Raw genomic sequence first — 18,166 nt, 5'->3', positions numbered from 1 at the left:
CGGGAGCGGTGTTGTGAGATCTCTGATGTAACGTAAAAATCCAAAGTTTTTCCACAATACCTGACGAACATTTAATTTTTGGGCTTCCGTGTTGCAATGGTTAGCGCGTTCAGCTGTTAATCGAAAGGTTGGTGGTTCGAGCCCACCCGGGAGCGGTGTTGTGAGGTCTCAGATGTGACGTAAAAAGTCAAAGTTTTTCAACAATACCTGACGACCATTTATTTTCTGAGCTTCCATGGCTCAATGGTTAGCGCGTTCGGCTGTTAACCGAAAGGTTGGTGGTTCGAGCCCACCCGGGAGCGGTGTTGTGAGATCTCAAATGTAACGTAAAAATTCAAAGTTTTTCCACAATACCTGACGAACATATAATTTTTGGGCTTCCGTTGCGCAATGGTTAGCGCGTTCAGCTGTTAAGAGAAAGGTTGGTGGTTCGAGCCCACTCGGGAGCGGTGTTGTGAGATCTCAAATGTAACGTAAAAATCCAAAGTTTTTCCACAATACCTGACGAACATTTAATTTTTGGGGCTTCCGTTGCGCAATGGTTAGCGCGTTCAGCTGTTAAAAGAAAGGTTGGTGGTTCGAGCACACTCGGGAGCGGTGTTGTGAGATCTCAAATGTAACGTAAAAATCCAAAGTTTTTCCACAATACCTGACGAACATTTAATTTTTGGGCTTCCGTTGCGCAATGGTTAGCGCGTTCGGCTGTTAACCGAAAGGTTGGTGGTTCGAGCCCATCCGGGAGCGGTGTTGTGAGGTCTTAGATGTATTGTAAAATCCAAAGTTTTTCCACAATACCTGACGGCCATTTATTTTCTGAGCTTCCATGGCTCAGTGGTTAGCAAGTTCGGCTGTTAAGCGAAAGGTTGGTGGTTGTAGCCCATCCGGGAGCGGTGTTGTGAGATCTCAGATGTAACTTAAAAAGTCAAAGTTTTTCCACAATACCTGACGACCATTTAATTTTTGGGCTTCTTTGGCTCCATGGTTAGCGCGTTCGGATGTTAAACAAAAGGTTGGTGGTTCGGGCCCACCCGGGTGCGGTGTTGTGAAGTTTCAAATGTAACGTAAAAAGCCAAAGTTTTTCCACAATACCTGACGAACATTTAATTTTTGGGCTTCCGTGTTGCAATGGTTAGCGCGTTCAGCTGTTAATCGAAAGGTTGGTATTTCGAGCCCACCCGGGAGCGGTGTTGTGAGATCTCTGATGTAACGTAAAAATCCAAAGTTTTTCCACAATACCTGACGAACATTTAATTTTTGGGCTTCCGTGTTGCAATGGTTAGCGCGTTCAGCTGTTAATCGAAAGGTTGGTGGTTCGAGCCCACCCGGGAGCGGTGTTGTGAGGTCTCAGATGTGACGTAAAAAGTCAAAGTTTTTCAACAATACCTGACGACCATTTATTTTCTGAGCTTCCATGGCTCAATGGTTAGCGCGTTCGGCTGTTAACCGAAAGGTTGGTGGTTCGAGCCCACCCGGGAGCGGTGTTGTGAGATCTCAAATGTAACGTAAAAATCCAAAGTTTTTCCACAATACCTGACGAACATTTAATTTTTGGGGCTTCCGTTGCGCAATGGTTAGCGCGTTCAGCTGTTAAAAGAAAGGTTGGTGGTTCGAGCACACTCGGGAGCGGTGTTGTGAGATCTCAAATGTAACGTAAAAATCCAAAGTTTTTCCACAATACCTGACGGCCATTTATTTTGTGAGCTTCCATGGCTCAATGGTTAGCGCGTTTGACTGTCAATCGAAAGGTTGGTGGTTCGAGCCCACCCGGGAGCGGTGTTGTGAGATCTCAAATGTAACGTAAAAAGTCAAAGTTTTTCAACAATACCTGACGACCATTTATTTTCTGAGCTTCCATGGCTCAATGGTTAGCGCGTTCGGCTGTTAACCGAAAGGTTGGTGGTTCGAGCCCACCCGGGAGCGGTGTTGTGAGATCTCAAATGTAACGTAAAAATTCAAAGTTTTTCCACAATACCTGACGAACATATAATTTTTGGGCTTCCGTTGCGCAATGGTTAGCGCGTTCAGCTGTTAAGAGAAAGGTTGGTGGTTCGAGCCCACTCGGGAGCGGTGTTGTGAGATCTCAAATGTAACGTAAAAATCCAAAGTTTTTCCACAATACCTGACGAACATTTAATTTTTGGGGCTTCCGTTGCGCAATGGTTAGCGCGTTCAGCTGTTAAAAGAAAGGTTGGTGGTTCGAGCACACTCGGGAGCGGTGTTGTGAGATCTCAAATGTAACGTAAAAATCCAAAGTTTTTCCACAATACCTGACGAACATTTAATTTTTGGGCTTCCGTTGCGCAATGGTTAGCGCGTTCGGCTGTTAACCGAAAGGTTGGTGGTTCGAGCCCATCCGGGAGCGGTGTTGTGAGGTCTTAGATGTATTGTAAAATCCAAAGTTTTTCCTCAATACCTGACGGCCAATTATTTTCTGAGCTTCCATGGCTCAATGGTTAGCAAGTTCGGCTGTTAAGCGAAAGGCTGGTGGTTGTAGCCCATCCGGGAGCGGTGTTGTGAGATCTCAGATGTAACTTAAAAAGTCAAAGTTTTTCCACAATACCTGACGACCATTTAATTTTTGGGCTTCTTTGGCTCCATGGTTAGCGCGTTCGGATGTTAAACAAAAGGTTGGTGGTTCGGGCCCACCCGGGTGCGGTGTTGTGAAGTTTCAAATGTAACGTAAAAAGCCAAAGTTTTTCCACAATACCTGACGAACATTCAATTTTTGGGCTTCCGTGTTGCAATGGTTAGCGCGTTCAGCTGTTAATCGAAAGGTTGGTATTTCGAGCCCACCCGGGAGCGGTGTTGTGAGATCTCTGATGTAACGTAAAAATCCAAAGTTTTTCCACAATACCTGACGAACATTTAATTTTTGGGCTTCCGTGTTGCAATGGTTAGCGCGTTCAGCTGTTAATCGAAAGGTTGGTGGTTCGAGCCCACCCGGGAGCGGTGTTGTGAGGTCTCAGATGTGACGTAAAAAGTCAAAGTTTTTCAACAATACCTGACGACCATTTATTTTCTGAGCTTCCATGGCTCAATGGTTAGCGCGTTCGGCTGTTAACCGAAAGGTTGGTGGTTCGAGCCCACCCGGGAGCGGTGTTGTGAGATCTCAAATGTAACGTAAAAATTCAAAGTTTTTCCACAATACCTGACGAACATATAATTTTTGGGCTTCCGTTGCGCAATGGTTAGCGCGTTCAGCTGTTAAGAGAAAGGTTGGTGGTTCGAGCCCACTCGGGAGCGGTGTTGTGAGATCTCAAATGTAACGTAAAAATCCAAAGTTTTTCCACAATACCTGACGAACATTTAATTTTTGGGGCTTCCGTTGCGCAATGGTTAGCGCGTTCAGCTGTTAAAAGAAAGGTTGGTGGTTCGAGCACACTCGGGAGCGGTGTTGTGAGATCTCAAATGTAACGTAAAAATCCAAAGTTTTTCCACAATACCTGACGAACATTTAATTTTTGGGCTTCCGTTGCGCAATGGTTAGCGCGTTCGGCTGTTAACCGAAAGGTTGGTGGTTCGAGCCCATCCGGGAGCGGTGTTGTGAGGTCTTAGATGTATTGTAAAATCCAAAGTTTTTCCACAATACCTGACGGCCATTTATTTTCTGAGCTTCCATGGCTCAATGGTTAGCAAGTTCGGCTGTTAAGCGAAAGGTTGGTGGTTGTAGCCCATCCGGGAGCGGTGTTGTGAGATCTCAGATGTAACTTAAAAAGTCAAAGTTTTTCCACAATACCTGACGACCATTTAATTTTTGGGCTTCTTTGGCTCCATGGTTAGCGCGTTCGGATGTTAAACAAAAGGTTGGTGGTTCGGGCCCACCCGGGTGCGGTGTTGTGAAGTTTCAAATGTAACGTAAAAAGCCAAAGTTTTTCCACAATACCTGACGAACATTTAATTTTTGGGCTTCCGTGTTGCAATGGTTAGCGCGTTCAGCTGTTAATCGAAAGGTTGGTATTTCGAGCCCACCCGGGAGCGGTGTTGTGAGATCTCTGATGTAACGTAAAAATCCAAAGTTTTTCCACAATACCTGACGAACATTTAATTTTTGGGCTTCCGTGTTGCAATGGTTAGCGCGTTCAGCTGTTAATCGAAAGGTTGGTGGTTCGAGCCCACCCGGGAGCGGTGTTGTGAGGTCTCAGATGTGACGTAAAAAGTCAAAGTTTTTCAACAATACCTGACGACCATTTATTTTCTGAGCTTCCATGGCTCAATGGTTAGCGCGTTCGGCTGTTAACCGAAAGGTTGGTGGTTCGAGCCCACCCGGGAGCGGTGTTGTGAGATCTCAAATGTAACGTAAAAATCCAAAGTTTTTCCACAATACCTGACGAACATTTAATTTTTGGGGCTTCCGTTGCGCAATGGTTAGCGCGTTCAGCTGTTAACCGAAAGGTTGGTGGTTCGAGCCCATCCGGGAGCGGTGTTGTGAGATCTCAGATGTAACTTAAAAAGTCAAAGTTTTTCCACAATACCTGACGACCATTTAATTTTTGGGCTTCTTTGGCTCCATGGTTAGCGCGTTCGGATGTTAAACAAAAGGTTGGTGGTTCGGGCCCACCCGGGTGCGGTGTTGTGAAGTTTCAAATGTAACGTAAAAAGCCAAAGTTTTTCCACAATACCTGACGAACATTTAATTTTTGGGCTTCCGTTGCGCAATGGTTAGCGCGTTCGGCTGTTAACCGAAAGGTTGGTGGTTCGAGCCCATCCGGGAGCGGTGTTGTGAGGTCTTAGATGTATTGTAAAATCCAAAGTTTTTCCACAATACCTGACGGCCATTTATTTTCTGAGCTTCCATGGCTCAATGGTTAGCAAGTTCGGCTGTTAAGCGAAAGGTTGGTGGTTGTAGCCCATCCGGGAGCGGTGTTCTGAGATCTCAGATGTAACTTAAAAAGTCAAAGTTTTTCCACAATACCTGACGACCATTTAATTTTTGGGCTTCTTTGGCTCCATGGTTAGCGCGTTCGGATGTTAAACAAAAGGTTGGTGGTTCGGGCCCACCCGGGTGCGGTGTTGTGAAGTTTCAAATGTAACGTAAAAAGCCAAAGTTTTTCCACAATACCTGACGAACATTTAATTTTTGGGCTTCCGTGTTGCAATGGTTAGCGCGTTCAGCTGTTAATCGAAAGGTTGGTATTTCGAGCCCACCCGGGAGCGGTGTTGTGAGATCTCTGATGTAACGTAAAAATCCAAAGTTTTTCCACAATACCTGACGAACATTTAATTTTTGGGCTTCCGTGTTGAAATGCTTAGCGCGTTCAGCTGTTAATCGAAAGGTTGGTGGTTCGAGCCCACCCGGGAGCGGTGTTGTGAGGTCTCAGATGTGACGTAAAAAGTCAAAGTTTTTCAACAATACCTGACGACCATTTATTTTCTGAGCTTCCATGGCTCAATGGTTAGCGCGTTCGGCTGTTAACCGAAAGGTTGGTGGTTCGAGCCCACCCGGGAGCGGTGTTGTGAGATCTCAAATGTAACGTAAAAATTCAAAGTTTTTCCACAATACCTGACGAACATATAATTTTTGGGCTTCCGTTGCGCAATGGTTAGCGCGTTCAGCTGTTAAGAGAAAGGTTGGTGGTTCGAGCCCACTCGGGAGCGGTGTTGTGAGATCTCAAATGTAACGTAAAAATCCAAAGTTTTTCCACAATACCTGACGAACATATAATTTTTGGGCTTCCGTTGCGCAATGGTTAGCGCGTTCAGCTGTTAAGAGAAAGGTTGGTGGTTCGAGCCCACTCGGGAGCGGTGTTGTGAGATCTCAAATGTAACGTAAAAATCCAAAGTTTTTCCACAATACCTGACGAACATTTAATTTTTGGGGCTTCCGTTGCGCAATGGTTAGCGCGTTCAGCTGTTAAAAGAAAGGTTGGTGGTTCGAGCACACTCGGGAGCGGTGTTGTGAGATCTCAAATGTAACGTAAAAATCCAAAGTTTTTCCACAATACCTGACGAACATTTAATTTTTGGGCTTCCGTGTTGCAATGGTTAGCGCGTTCAGCTGTTAATCGAAAGGTTGGTGGTTCGAGCCCACCCGGGAGCGGTGTTGTGAGGTCTCAGATGTGACGTAAAAAGTCAAAGTTTTTCAACAATACCTGACGACCATTTATTTTCTGAGCTTCCATGGCTCAATGGTTAGCGCGTTCGGCTGTTAACCGAAAGGTTGGTGGTTCGAGCCCACCCGGGAGCGGTGTTGTGAGATCTCAAATGTAACGTAAAAATCCAAAGTTTTTCCACAATACCTGACGAACATTTAATTTTTGGGGCTTCCGTTGCGCAATGGTTAGCGCGTTCAGCTGTTAAAAGAAAGGTTGGTGGTTCGAGCACACTCGGGAGCGGTGTTGTGAGATCTCAAATGTAACGTAAAAATCCAAAGTTTTTCCACAATACCTGACGAACATTTAATTTTTGGGCTTCCGTTGCGCAATGGTTAGCGCGTTCGGCTGTTAACCGAAAGGTTGGTGGTTCGAGCCCATCCGGGAGCGGTGTTGTGAGATCTCAGATGTAACTTAAAAAGTCAAAGTTTTTCCACAATACCTGACGACCATTTAATTTTTGGGCTTCTTTGGCTCCATGGTTAGCGCGTTCGGATGTTAAACAAAAGGTTGGTGGTTCGGGCCCACCCGGGTGCGGTGTTGTGAAGTTTCAAATGTAACGTAAAAAGCCAAAGTTTTTCCACAATACCTGACGAACATTTAATTTTTGGGCTTCCGTTGCGCAATGGTTAGCGCGTTCGGCTGTTAACCGAAAGGTTGGTGGTTCGAGCCCATCCGGGAGCGGTGTTGTGAGGTCTTAGATGTATTGTAAAATCCAAAGTTTTTCCACAATACCTGACGGCCATTTATTTTCTGAGCTTCCATGGCTCAATGGTTAGCAAGTTCGGCTGTTAAGCGAAAGGTTGGTGGTTGTAGCCCATCCGGGAGCGGTGTTCTGAGATCTCAGATGTAACTTAAAAAGTCAAAGTTTTTCCACAATACCTGACGACCATTTAATTTTTGGGCTTCTTTGGCTCCATGGTTAGCGCGTTCGGATGTTAAACAAAAGGTTGGTGGTTCGGGCCCACCCGGGTGCGGTGTTGTGAAGTTTCAAATGTAACGTAAAAAGCCAAAGTTTTTCCACAATACCTGACGAACATTTAATTTTTGGGCTTCCGTGTTGCAATGGTTAGCGCGTTCAGCTGTTAATCGAAAGGTTGGTATTTCGAGCCCACCCGGGAGCGGTGTTGTGAGATCTCTGATGTAACGTAAAAATCCAAAGTTTTTCCACAATACCTGACGAACATTTAATTTTTGGGCTTCCGTGTTGAAATGCTTAGCGCGTTCAGCTGTTAATCGAAAGGTTGGTGGTTCGAGCCCACCCGGGAGCGGTGTTGTGAGGTCTCAGATGTGACGTAAAAAGTCAAAGTTTTTCAACAATACCTGACGACCATTTATTTTCTGAGCTTCCATGGCTCAATGGTTAGCGCGTTCGGCTGTTAACCGAAAGGTTGGTGGTTCGAGCCCACCCGGGAGCGGTGTTGTGAGATCTCAAATGTAACGTAAAAATTCAAAGTTTTTCCACAATACCTGACGAACATATAATTTTTGGGCTTCCGTTGCGCAATGGTTAGCGCGTTCAGCTGTTAAGAGAAAGGTTGGTGGTTCGAGCCCACTCGGGAGCGGTGTTGTGAGATCTCAAATGTAACGTAAAAATCCAAAGTTTTTCCACAATACCTGACGAACATTTAATTTTTGGGGCTTCCGTTGCGCAATGGTTAGCGCGTTCAGCTGTTAAAAGAAAGGTTGGTGGTTCGAGCACACTCGGGAGCGGTGTTGTGAGATCTCAAATGTAACGTAAAAATTCAAAGTTTTTCCACAATACCTGACGAACATATAATTTTTGGGCTTCCGTTGCGCAATGGTTAGCGCGTTCAGCTGTTAAGAGAAAGGTTGGTGGTTCGAGCCCACTCGGGAGCGGTGTTGTGAGATCTCAAATGTAACGTAAAAATCCAAAGTTTTTCCACAATACCTGACGAACATTTAATTTTTGGGGCTTCCGTTGCGCAATGGTTAGCGCGTTCAGCTGTTAAAAGAAAGGTTGGTGGTTCGAGCACACTCGGGAGCGGTGTTGTGAGATCTCAAATGTAACGTAAAAATCCAAAGTTTTTCCACAATACCTGACGAACATTTAATTTTTGGGCTTCCGTTGCGCAATGGTTAGCGCGTTCGGCTGTTAACCGAAAGGTTGGTGGTTCGAGCCCATCCGGGAGCGGTGTTGTGAGATCTCAGATGTAACTTAAAAAGTCAAAGTTTTTCCACAATACCTGACGACCATTTAATTTTTGGGCTTCTTTGGCTCCATGGTTAGCGCGTTCGGATGTTAAACAAAAGGTTGGTGGTTCGGGCCCACCCGGGTGCGGTGTTGTGAAGTTTCAAATGTAACGTAAAAAGCCAAAGTTTTTCCACAATACCTGACGAACATTTAATTTTTGGGCTTCCGTTGCGCAATGGTTAGCGCGTTCGGCTGTTAACCGAAAGGTTGGTGGTTCGAGCCCATCCGGGAGCGGTGTTGTGAGGTCTTAGATGTATTGTAAAATCCAAAGTTTTTCCACAATACCTGACGGCCATTTATTTTCTGAGCTTCCATGGCTCAATGGTTAGCAAGTTCGGCTGTTAAGCGAAAGGTTGGTGGTTGTAGCCCATCCGGGAGCGGTGTTGTGAGATCTCAGATGTAACTTAAAAAGTCAAAGTTTTTCCACAATACCTGACGACCATTTAATTTTTGGGCTTCTTTGGCTCCATAGTTAGCGCGTTCGGATGTTAAACAAAAGGTTGGTGGTTCGGGCCCACCCGGGTGCGGTGTTGTGAAGTTTCAAATGTAACGTAAAAAGCCAAAGTTTTTCCACAATACCTGACGAACATTTAATTTTTGGGCTTCCGTGTTGCAATGGTTAGCGCGTTCAGCTGTTAATCGAAAGGTTGGTATTTCGAGCCCACCCGGGAGCGGTGTTGTGAGATCTCTGATGTAACGTAAAAATCCAAAGTTTTTCCACAATACCTGACGAACATTTAATTTTTGGGCTTCCGTGTTGCAATGGTTAGCGCGTTCAGCTGTTAATCGAAAGGTTGGTGGTTCGAGCCCACCCGGGAGCGGTGTTGTGAGGTCTCAGATGTGACGTAAAAAGTCAAAGTTTTTCAACAATACCTGACGACCATTTATTTTCTGAGCTTCCATGGCTCAATGGTTAGCGCGTTCGGCTGTTAACCGAAAGGTTGGTGGTTCGAGCCCACCCGGGAGCGGTGTTGTGAGATCTCAAATGTAACGTAAAAATCCAAAGTTTTTCCACAATACCTGACGAACATTTAATTTTTGGGGCTTCCGTTGCGCAATGGTTAGCGCGTTCAGCTGTTAAAAGAAAGGTTGGTGGTTCGAGCACACTCGGGAGCGGTGTTGTGAGATCTCAAATGTAACGTAAAAATCCAAAGTTTTTCCACAATACCTGACGAACATTTAATTTTTGGGCTTCCGTTGCGCAATGGTTAGCGCGTTCGGCTGTTAACCGAAAGGTTGGTGGTTCGAGCCCATCCGGGAGCGGTGTTGTGAGATCTCAGATGTAACTTAAAAAGTCAAAGTTTTTCCACAATACCTGACGACCATTTAATTTTTGGGCTTCTTTGGCTCCATGGTTAGCGCGTTCGGATGTTAAACAAAAGGGTGGTGGTTCGGGCCCACCCGGGTGCGGTGTTGTGAAGTTTCAAATGTAACGTAAAAAGCCAAAGTTTTTCCACAATACCTGACGAACATTTAATTTTTGGGCTTCCGTTGCGCAATGGTTAGCGCGTTCGGCTGTTAACCGAAAGGTTGGTGGTTCGAGCCCATCCGGGAGCGGTGTTGTGAGGTCTTAGATGTATTGTAAAATCCAAAGTTTTTCCACAATACCTGACGGCCATTTATTTTCTGAGCTTCCATGGCTCAATGGTTAGCAAGTTCGGCTGTTAAGCGAAAGGTTGGTGGTTGTAGCCCATCCGGGAGCGGTGTTCTGAGATCTCAGATGTAACTTAAAAAGTCAAAGTTTTTCCACAATACCTGACGACCATTTAATTTTTGGGCTTCTTTGGCTCCATGGTTAGCGCGTTCGGATGTTAAACAAAAGGTTGGTGGTTCGGGCCCACCCGGGTGCGGTGTTGTGAAGTTTCAAATGTAACGTAAAAAGCCAAAGTTTTTCCACAATACCTGACGAACATTTAATTTTTGGGCTTCCGTGTTGCAATGGTTAGCGCGTTCAGCTGTTAATCGAAAGGTTGGTATTTCGTGCCCACCCGGGAGCGGTGTTGTGAGATCTCTGATGTAACGTAAAAATCCAAAGTTTTTCCACAATACCTGACGAACATTTAATTTTTGGGCTTCCGTGTTGAAATGCTTAGCGCGTTCAGCTGTTAATCGAAAGGTTGGTGGTTCGAGCCCACCCGGGAGCGGTGTTGTGAGGTCTCAGATGTGACGTAAAAAGTCAAAGTTTTTCAACAATACCTGACGACCATTTATTTTCTGAGCTTCCATGGCTCAATGGTTAGCGCGTTCGGCTGTTAACCGAAAGGTTGGTGGTTCGAGCCCACCCGGGAGCGGTGTTGTGAGATCTCAAATGTAACGTAAAAATTCAAAGTTTTTCCACAATACCTGACGAACATATAATTTTTGGGCTTCCGTTGCGCAATGGTTAGCGCGTTCAGCTGTTAAGAGAAAGGTTGGTGGTTCGAGCCCACTCGGGAGCGGTGTTGTGAGATCTCAAATGTAACGTAAAAATCCAAAGTTTTTCCACAATACCTGACGAACATTTAATTTTTGGTGCTTCCGTTGCGCAATGGTTAGCGCGTTCAGCTGTTAAAAGAAAGGTTGGTGGTTCGAGCACACTCGGGAGCGGTGTTGTGAGATCTCAAATGTAACGTAAAAATTCAAAGTTTTTCCACAATACCTGACGAACATATAATTTTTGGGCTTCCGTTGCGCAATGGTTAGCGCGTTCAGCTGTTAAGAGAAAGGTTGGTGGTTCGAGCCCACTCGGGAGCGGTGTTGTGAGATCTCAAATGTAACGTAAAAATCCAAAGTTTTTCCACAATACCTGACGAACATTTAATTTTTGGGGCTTCCGTTGCGCAATGGTTAGCGCGTTCAGCTGTTAAAAGAAAGGTTGGTGGTTCGAGCACACTCGGGAGCGGTGTTGTGAGATCTCAAATGTAACGTAAAAATCCAAAGTTTTTCCACAATACCTGACGAACATTTAATTTTTGGGCTTCCATGGCTCAATGGTTAGCGCGTTTGACTGTCAATCGAAAGGTTGGTGGTTCGAGCCCACCCGGGAGCGGTGTTGTGAGATCTCAAATGTAACGTAAAAAGTCAAAGTTTTTCAACAATACCTGACGACCATTTATTTTCTGAGCTTCCATGGCTCAATGGTTAGCGCGTTCGGCTGTTAACCGAAAGGTTGGTGGTTCGAGCCCACCCGGGAGCGGTGTTGTGAGATCTCAAATGTAACGTAAAAATTCAAAGTTTTTCCACAATACCTGACGAACATATAATTTTTGGGCTTCCGTTGCGCAATGGTTAGCGCGTTCAGCTGTTAAGAGAAAGGTTGGTGGTTCGAGCCCACTCGGGAGCGGTGTTGTGAGATCTCAAATGTAACGTAAAAATCCAAAGTTTTTCCACAATACCTGACGAACATTTAATTTTTGGGGCTTCCGTTGCGCAATGGTTAGCGCGTTCAGCTGTTAAAAGAAAGGTTGGTGGTTCGAGCACACTCGGGAGCGGTGTTGTGAGATCTCAAATGTAACGTAAAAATCCAAAGTTTTTCCACAATACCTGACGAACATTTAATTTTTGGGCTTCCGTTGCGCAATGGTTAGCGCGTTCGGCTGTTAACCGAAAGGTTGGTGGTTCGAGCCCATCCGGGAGCGGTGTTGTGAGATCTCAGATGTAACTTAAAAAGTCAAAGTTTTTCCACAATACCTGACGACCATTTAATTTTTGGGCTTCTTTGGCTCCATGGTTAGCGCGTTCGGATGTTAAACAAAAGGTTGGTGGTTCGGGCCCACCCGGGTGCGGTGTTGTGAAGTTTCAAATGTAACGTAAAAAGCCAAAGTTTTTCCACAATACCTGACGAACATTTAATTTTTGGGCTTCCGTGTTGCAATGGTTAGCGCGTTCAGCTGTTAATCGAAAGGTTGGTGGTTCGAGCCCACCCGGGAGCGGTGTTGTGAGATCTCAAATGTAACGTAAAAATTCAAAGTTTTTCCACAATACCTGACGAACATATAATTTTTGGGCTTCCGTTGCGCAATGGTTAGCGCGTTCAGCTGTTAAGAGAAAGGTTGGTGGTTCGAGCCCACTCGGGAGCGGTGTTGTGAGATCTCAAATATAACGTAAAAATCCAAAGTTTTTCCACAATACCTGACGAACATTTAATTTTTGGGGCTTCCGTTGCGCAATGGTTAGCGCGTTCAGCTGTTAAAAGAAAGGTTGGTGGTTCGAGCACACTCGGGAGCGGTGTTGTGAGATCTCAAATGTAACGTAAAAATCCAAAGTTTTTCCACAATACCTGACGAACATTTAATTTTTGGGCTTCCGTTGCACAATGGTTAGCGCGTTCGGCTGTTAACCGAAAGGTTGGTGGTTCGAGCCCATCCGGGAGCGGTGTTGTGAGATCTCAGATGTAACTTAAAAAGTCAAAGTTTTTCCACAATACCTGACGACCATTTAATTTTTGGGCTTCTTTGGCTCCATGGTTAGCGCGTTCGGATGTTAAAAAAAAGGTTGGTGGTTCGGGCCCACCCGGGTGCGGTGTTGTGAAGTTTCAAATGTAACGTAAAAAGCCAAAGTTTTTCCACAATACCTGACGAACATTTAATTTTTGGGCTTCCGTGTTGCAATGGTTAGCGCGTTCAGCTGTTAATCGAAAGGTTGGTATTTCGAGCCCACCCGGGAGCGGTGTTGTGAGATCTCAAATGTAACGTAAAAATTCAAAGTTTTTCCACAATACCTGACGAACATTTAATTTTTGGGGCTTCCGTTGCGCAATGGTTAGCGCGTTCAGCTGTTAAAAGAAAGGTTGGTGGTTCGAGCACACTCGGGAGCGGTGTTGTGAGATCTCAAATGTAACGTAAAAATCCAAAGTTTTTCCACAATACCTGACGGCCATTTATTTTGTGAGCTTCCATGGCTCAATGGTTAGCGCGTTTGACTGTCAATCGAAAGGTTGGTGGTTCGAGCCCACCCGGGAGCGGTGTTGTGAGATCTCAAATGTAACGTAAAAATCCAAAGTTTTTCCACAATACCTGACGGCCATTTATTTTCTGAGCTTCCATGGCTCAATGGTTAGCGCGATCGACTGTCAATCGAAAGGTTGGTGGTTCGAGCCCACCCGGGAGCGGTGTTGTGAGATCTCAGATGTAACGTAAAAATCCAAAGTTTTTCCACAATACCTGACGAACATTTAATTTTTGGGCTTCCAAGGCTCAATGGTTAGCGCGTTCGGCTGTTAACCGAAAGGTTGGTGGTTCGAGCCCACCCGGGAGCGGTGTTGTGAGATCTCAAATGTAACGTAAAAATCCAAAGCTTTTCCACAATACCTGACGAACATTTAATTTTTGGGCTTCCGTTGCGCAATGGTTAGCGCGTTCGGCTGTTAACCGAAAGGTTGGTGGTTCGAGCCCATCCGGGAGCGGTGTTGTGAGGTCTTAGATGTATTGTAAAATCCAAAGTTTTTCCACAATACCTGACGGCCATTTATTTTCTGAGCTTCCATGGCTCAATGGTTAGCAAGTTCGGCTGTTAAGCGAAAGGTTGGTGGTTGTAGCCCATCCGGGAGCGGTGTTGTGAGATCTCAGATGTAACTTAAAAAGTCAAAGTTTTTCCACAATACCTGACGACCATTTAATTTTTGGGCTTCTTTGGCTCCATGGTTAGCGCGTTCGGATGTTAAACAAAAGGTTGGTGGTTCGGGACCACCCGGGTGCGGTGTTGTGAAGTTTCAAATGTAACGTAAAAAGCCAAAGTTTTTCCACAATACCTGACGAACATTTAATTTTTGGGCTTCCGTGTTGCAATGGTTAGCGCGTTCAGCTGTTAATCGAAAGGTTGTTATTTCGAGGCCACCCGGGAGCGGTGTTGTGAGATCTCTGATGTAACGTAAAAAGTCAAAGTTTTTCCACAATACCTGACGAACATTTAATTTTTGGGCTTCCGTGTTGCAATGGTTAGCGCGTTCAGCTGTTAATCGAAAGGTTGGTGGTTCGAGCCCACCCGGGAGCGGTGTTGTGAGGTCTCAGATGTGACGTAAAAAGTCAAAGTTTTTCCATAATACCTGACGGCCATTTATTTTCTGAGCTTCCATGGCTCAATGGTTAGCGCGTTCGACAGTCAATCGAAAGGTTGGTGGTTCGAGCCCATCCGGGAGCGGTGTTGTGAGATCTCAGATGTAACGTAAAAAGTCAAAGTTTTTCCACAATACCTGACGACCATTTAATTTTTGGGCTTCTTTGGCTCCGTGGTTAGCGCGTTCGGATGTTAAAGAAAAGGTTGGTGATTCAGGCCCACCCGGGTGCGGTGTTGTGAAGTTTCAAATGTAACGTAAAAAGCCAAAGTCTTTCACAATACCTGACGAACATTTAATTTTTGGGCTACCGTGTTGCAATGGTTAGCGCGTTCAGCTGTTAATCGAAAGGTTGGTGGTTCGAGCCCACCCGGGAGCGGTGTTGTGAGATCTCTGATGTAACGTAAAAATCCAAAGTTTTTCCACAATACCTGACGAACATTTAATTTTTGGGCTTCCGTGTTGCAATGGTTAGCGCGTTCAGCTGTTAATCGAAAGGTTGGTGGTTCGAGCCCACCCGGGAGCGGTGTTGTGAGGTCTCAGATGTGACGTAAAAAGTCAAAGTTTTTCCACAATACCTGACGACCATTTATTTTCTGAGCTTCCATGGCTCAATGGTTAGCGCGTTCGGCTGTTAATCGAAAGGTTGGTGGTTCGAGCCCACCCGGGAGCGGTGATGTGAGATCTCAAATGTAACGTAAAAAGCCAAAGTTTTTCCACAATACCTGACGAACATATAATTTTTGGGCTTCCGTTGCGCAATGGCTAGCGCGTTCAGCTGTTAAGAGAAAGGTTGGTGGTTCGAGCCCACTCGGGAGCGGTGTTGTGAGATCTCAAATGTAACGTAAAAATTAAAAAAATTTTCCACAATAACTGACGAACATTTAATTTTTGGGCTTCCGTTGCGCAATGGTTAGCGCGTTCAGCTGTTGAAAGAAAGGTTGGTGGTTCGAGCCCACTCGGGAGCGGTGTTGTGAGATCTCAAATGTAACGTAAAAATCCAAAGTTTTTCCACAATACCTGACGGCCATTTATTTTCTGAGCTTCCATGGCTCAATGGTTAGCGCGTTCGGCTGTTAAGCGAAAGGTTGGTGGTTCGAGCCCATCCGGGAGCGGTGTTGTGAGATCTCAGATGTAACGTAAAAAGTCAAAGTTTTCCCACAATACCTGACGGCCATTTAATTTTTGAGCGTCCATGGCTCAATGGTTAGCGCGTTCGGCTGTTAATCGAAAGGTTGGTGGTTCGAGCCCACCCGGGAGCGGTGATGTGAGATCTCAAATGTAACGTAAAAAGCCAAAGTTTTTCCACAATACCTGACGAACATATAATTTTTGGGCTTCCGTTGCGCAATGGCTAGCGCGTTCAGCTGTTAAGAGAAAGGTTGGTGGTTCGAGCCCACTCGGGAGCGGTGTTGTGAGATCTCAAATGTAACGTAAAAATTAAAAAAATTTTCCACAATAACTGACGAACATTTAATTTTTGGGCTTCCGTTGCGCAATGGTTAGCGCGTTCAGCTGTTGAAAGAAAGGTTGGTGGTTCGAGCCCACTCGGGAGCGGTGTTGTGAGATCTCAAATGTAACGTAAAAATCCAAAGTTTTTCCACAATACCTGACGGCCATTTATTTTCTGAGCTTCCATGGCTCAATGGTTAGCGCGTTCGGCTGTTAAGCGAAAGGTTGGTGGTTCGAGCCCATCCGGGAGCGGTGTTGTGAGATCTCAGATGTAACTTAAAAAGTCAAAGTTTTTCCACAATACCTGACGACCATTTAATTTTTGGGCTTCTTTGGCTCCATGGTTAGCGCGTTCGGATGTTAAACAAAAGGTTGGTGGTTCGGGCCCACCCGGGTGCGGTGTTGTGAAGTTTCAAATGTAACGTAAAAAGCCAAAGTTTTTCCACAATACCTGAAGACCATTTATTTTCTGAGCTTCCATGGCTCAATGGTTAGCGCGTTCGGCTGTTAACCGAAAGGTTGGTGGTTCGAGCCCACTCGGGAGCGGTGTTGTGAGATCTCAAATGTAAGTTAAAAATCCAAAGTTTTTCCACAATACCTGACGAACATTTAATTTTTGGGGCTTCCGTTGCGCAATGGTTAGCGCGTTTAGCTGTTAAAAGAAAGGATGGTGGTTCAAGCACACTCGGGAGCGGTGTTGTGAGATCTCAAATGTAACGTAAAAATCCAAAGTTTTTCCACAATACCTGACGGCCATTTATTTTCTGAGCTTCCATGGCTCAATGGTTAGCGCGTTCGACTGTCAATCGAAAGGTTGGTGGTTCGAGCCCATCCGGGAGCGGTGTTGTGAGATCTCAGATGTAACGTAAAAAGTCAAAGTTTTTCCACAATACCTGACGGCCATTTAATTTTTGGGCTTCTTTGGCTCCATGGTTAGCGCGTTCGGATGTTAAAGAAAAGGTTGGTGGTTCAGGCCCACCCGGGTGCGGTGATGTGAAGTTTCAAATGTAACGTAAAAAGCCAAAGTCTTTCCACAATACCTGACGACCATTTCATTCCTGAGCTTCCTTGGCTCCATGGTTAGCGCGTTCGGATGTTAACCGAAAGGTTGGTAGTTCGATTCCACCCGGGTGCGGTGTTGTGAAGTTTCAAATGTAACGTAAAAAGCCAAAGTTTTTCCACAATACCTGACGACCATTTACTTTTTGGGCTTCCGTGGCGCAATGGTTAGCACGTTCGGCTGTTAACCGAAAGGTTGGTGGTTCGAGCCCACTCGGCAGCGGTGTTGTGAGATCTCAAATGTAACGTAAAAATTAAAAAATTTTTCCACAATACCTGACGAACATTTAATTTTTGGGCTTCCGTTGCGCAATGGTTAGCGCGTTCAGCTGTTAAAAGAAAGGTTGGTGGTTCGAGCCCACTCGGGAGCGGTGTTGTGAGATCTCAAATGTAACGTAAAAATCCAAAGTTTTTCCACAATACCTGACGGCCATTTATTTTCTGAGCTTCCATGGCTCAATGGTTAGCGCGTTCGGCTGTTAAGCGAAAGGTTGGTGGTTCGAGCCCATCCGGGAGCGGTGTTGTGAGATCTCAGATGTAACTTAAAAAGTCAAAGTTTTTCACAATACCTGACGACCATTTAATTTTTGGGCTTCTTTGGCTCCATGGTTAGCGCGTTCGGATGTTAAACAAAAGGTTGGTGGTTCGGGCCCACCCGGGTGCGGTGTTGTGAAGTTTCAAATGTAACGTAAAAAGCCAAAGTTTTTCCACAATACCTGACGACCATTTATTTTCTGAGCTTCCATGGCTCAATGGTTAGCGCGTTCGGCTGTTAATCGAAAGGTTGGTGGTTCGAGCCCACCCGGGAGCGGTGTTGTGAGGTCTCAGATGTGACGTAAAAAGTCAAAGTTTTTCCACAATACCTGACGACCATTTATTTTCTGAGCTTCCATGGCTCAATGGTTAGCGCGTTCGGCTGTTAATCGAAAGGTTGGTGGTTCGAGCCCACCCGGGAGCGGTGTTGTGAGGTCTCAGATGTGACGTAAAAAGTCAAAGTTTTTCCACAATACCTGACGACCATTTATTTTCTGAGCTTCCATGGCTCAATGGTTAGCGCGTTCGGCTGTTAACCGAAAGGTTGGTGGTTCGAGCCCACCCGGGAGCGGTGTTGTTAGATGTCAAATGTAACGTAAAAATTCAAAGCTATTCCACAATACCTGACGAACATATAACTTTTGGGCTTCCGTTGCGCAATGGTTAGCGCGTTCAGCTGTTAAGAGAAAGGTAGGTGGTTCGAGCCCACTCGGGAGCGGTGTTGTGAGATCTCAAATGTAACTTAAAAATCCAAAGTTTTTCCACAATACCTGACGAACATTTAAT

The 18,166-nt window shown here is 45.4% G+C and overlaps 6 non-coding genes across 6 annotated transcripts; all 6 read left to right on the top strand.

The window, feature by feature from the left end:
* Window positions 1-1,700: 1,700 nt before the first annotated feature.
* Window positions 1,701-1,773, top strand: TRNAD-GUC (transfer RNA aspartic acid (anticodon GUC)). The gene has a single exon. It is a non-coding gene; the product is annotated as a tRNA-Asp (tRNA).
* Window positions 1,774-11,259: 9,486 nt separating this feature from the next.
* On the top strand, window positions 11,260-11,332 carry TRNAD-GUC (transfer RNA aspartic acid (anticodon GUC)). Its single transcript has one exon. It is a non-coding gene; the product is annotated as a tRNA-Asp (tRNA).
* Window positions 11,333-13,173: 1,841 nt separating this feature from the next.
* TRNAD-GUC (transfer RNA aspartic acid (anticodon GUC)) lies at window positions 13,174-13,246 on the top strand. The gene has a single exon. It is a non-coding gene; the product is annotated as a tRNA-Asp (tRNA).
* Window positions 13,247-13,320: 74 nt separating this feature from the next.
* Window positions 13,321-13,393, top strand: TRNAD-GUC (transfer RNA aspartic acid (anticodon GUC)). The gene has a single exon. It is a non-coding gene; the product is annotated as a tRNA-Asp (tRNA).
* A 955-nt stretch (window positions 13,394-14,348) lies between these two features.
* Window positions 14,349-14,421, top strand: TRNAD-GUC (transfer RNA aspartic acid (anticodon GUC)). Its single transcript has one exon. It is a non-coding gene; the product is annotated as a tRNA-Asp (tRNA).
* Window positions 14,422-16,555: 2,134 nt separating this feature from the next.
* Window positions 16,556-16,628, top strand: TRNAD-GUC (transfer RNA aspartic acid (anticodon GUC)). Its single transcript has one exon. It is a non-coding gene; the product is annotated as a tRNA-Asp (tRNA).
* The last annotated feature ends 1,538 nt before the right edge of the window (window positions 16,629-18,166 follow it).

The sequence above is a fragment of the Phalangium opilio genome, unplaced genomic scaffold, assembly GCF_054372755.1.
Source record: "Phalangium opilio isolate 3A_F unplaced genomic scaffold, DU_Popi_V2 ptg000082l_1, whole genome shotgun sequence".
NCBI classification, from domain to species: Eukaryota; Metazoa; Arthropoda; class Arachnida; order Opiliones; family Phalangiidae; genus Phalangium; species Phalangium opilio.
The sequence above is the reverse complement of the archived record's forward strand: the minus strand, read 5'-3'. Positions and strand labels throughout refer to the sequence as shown.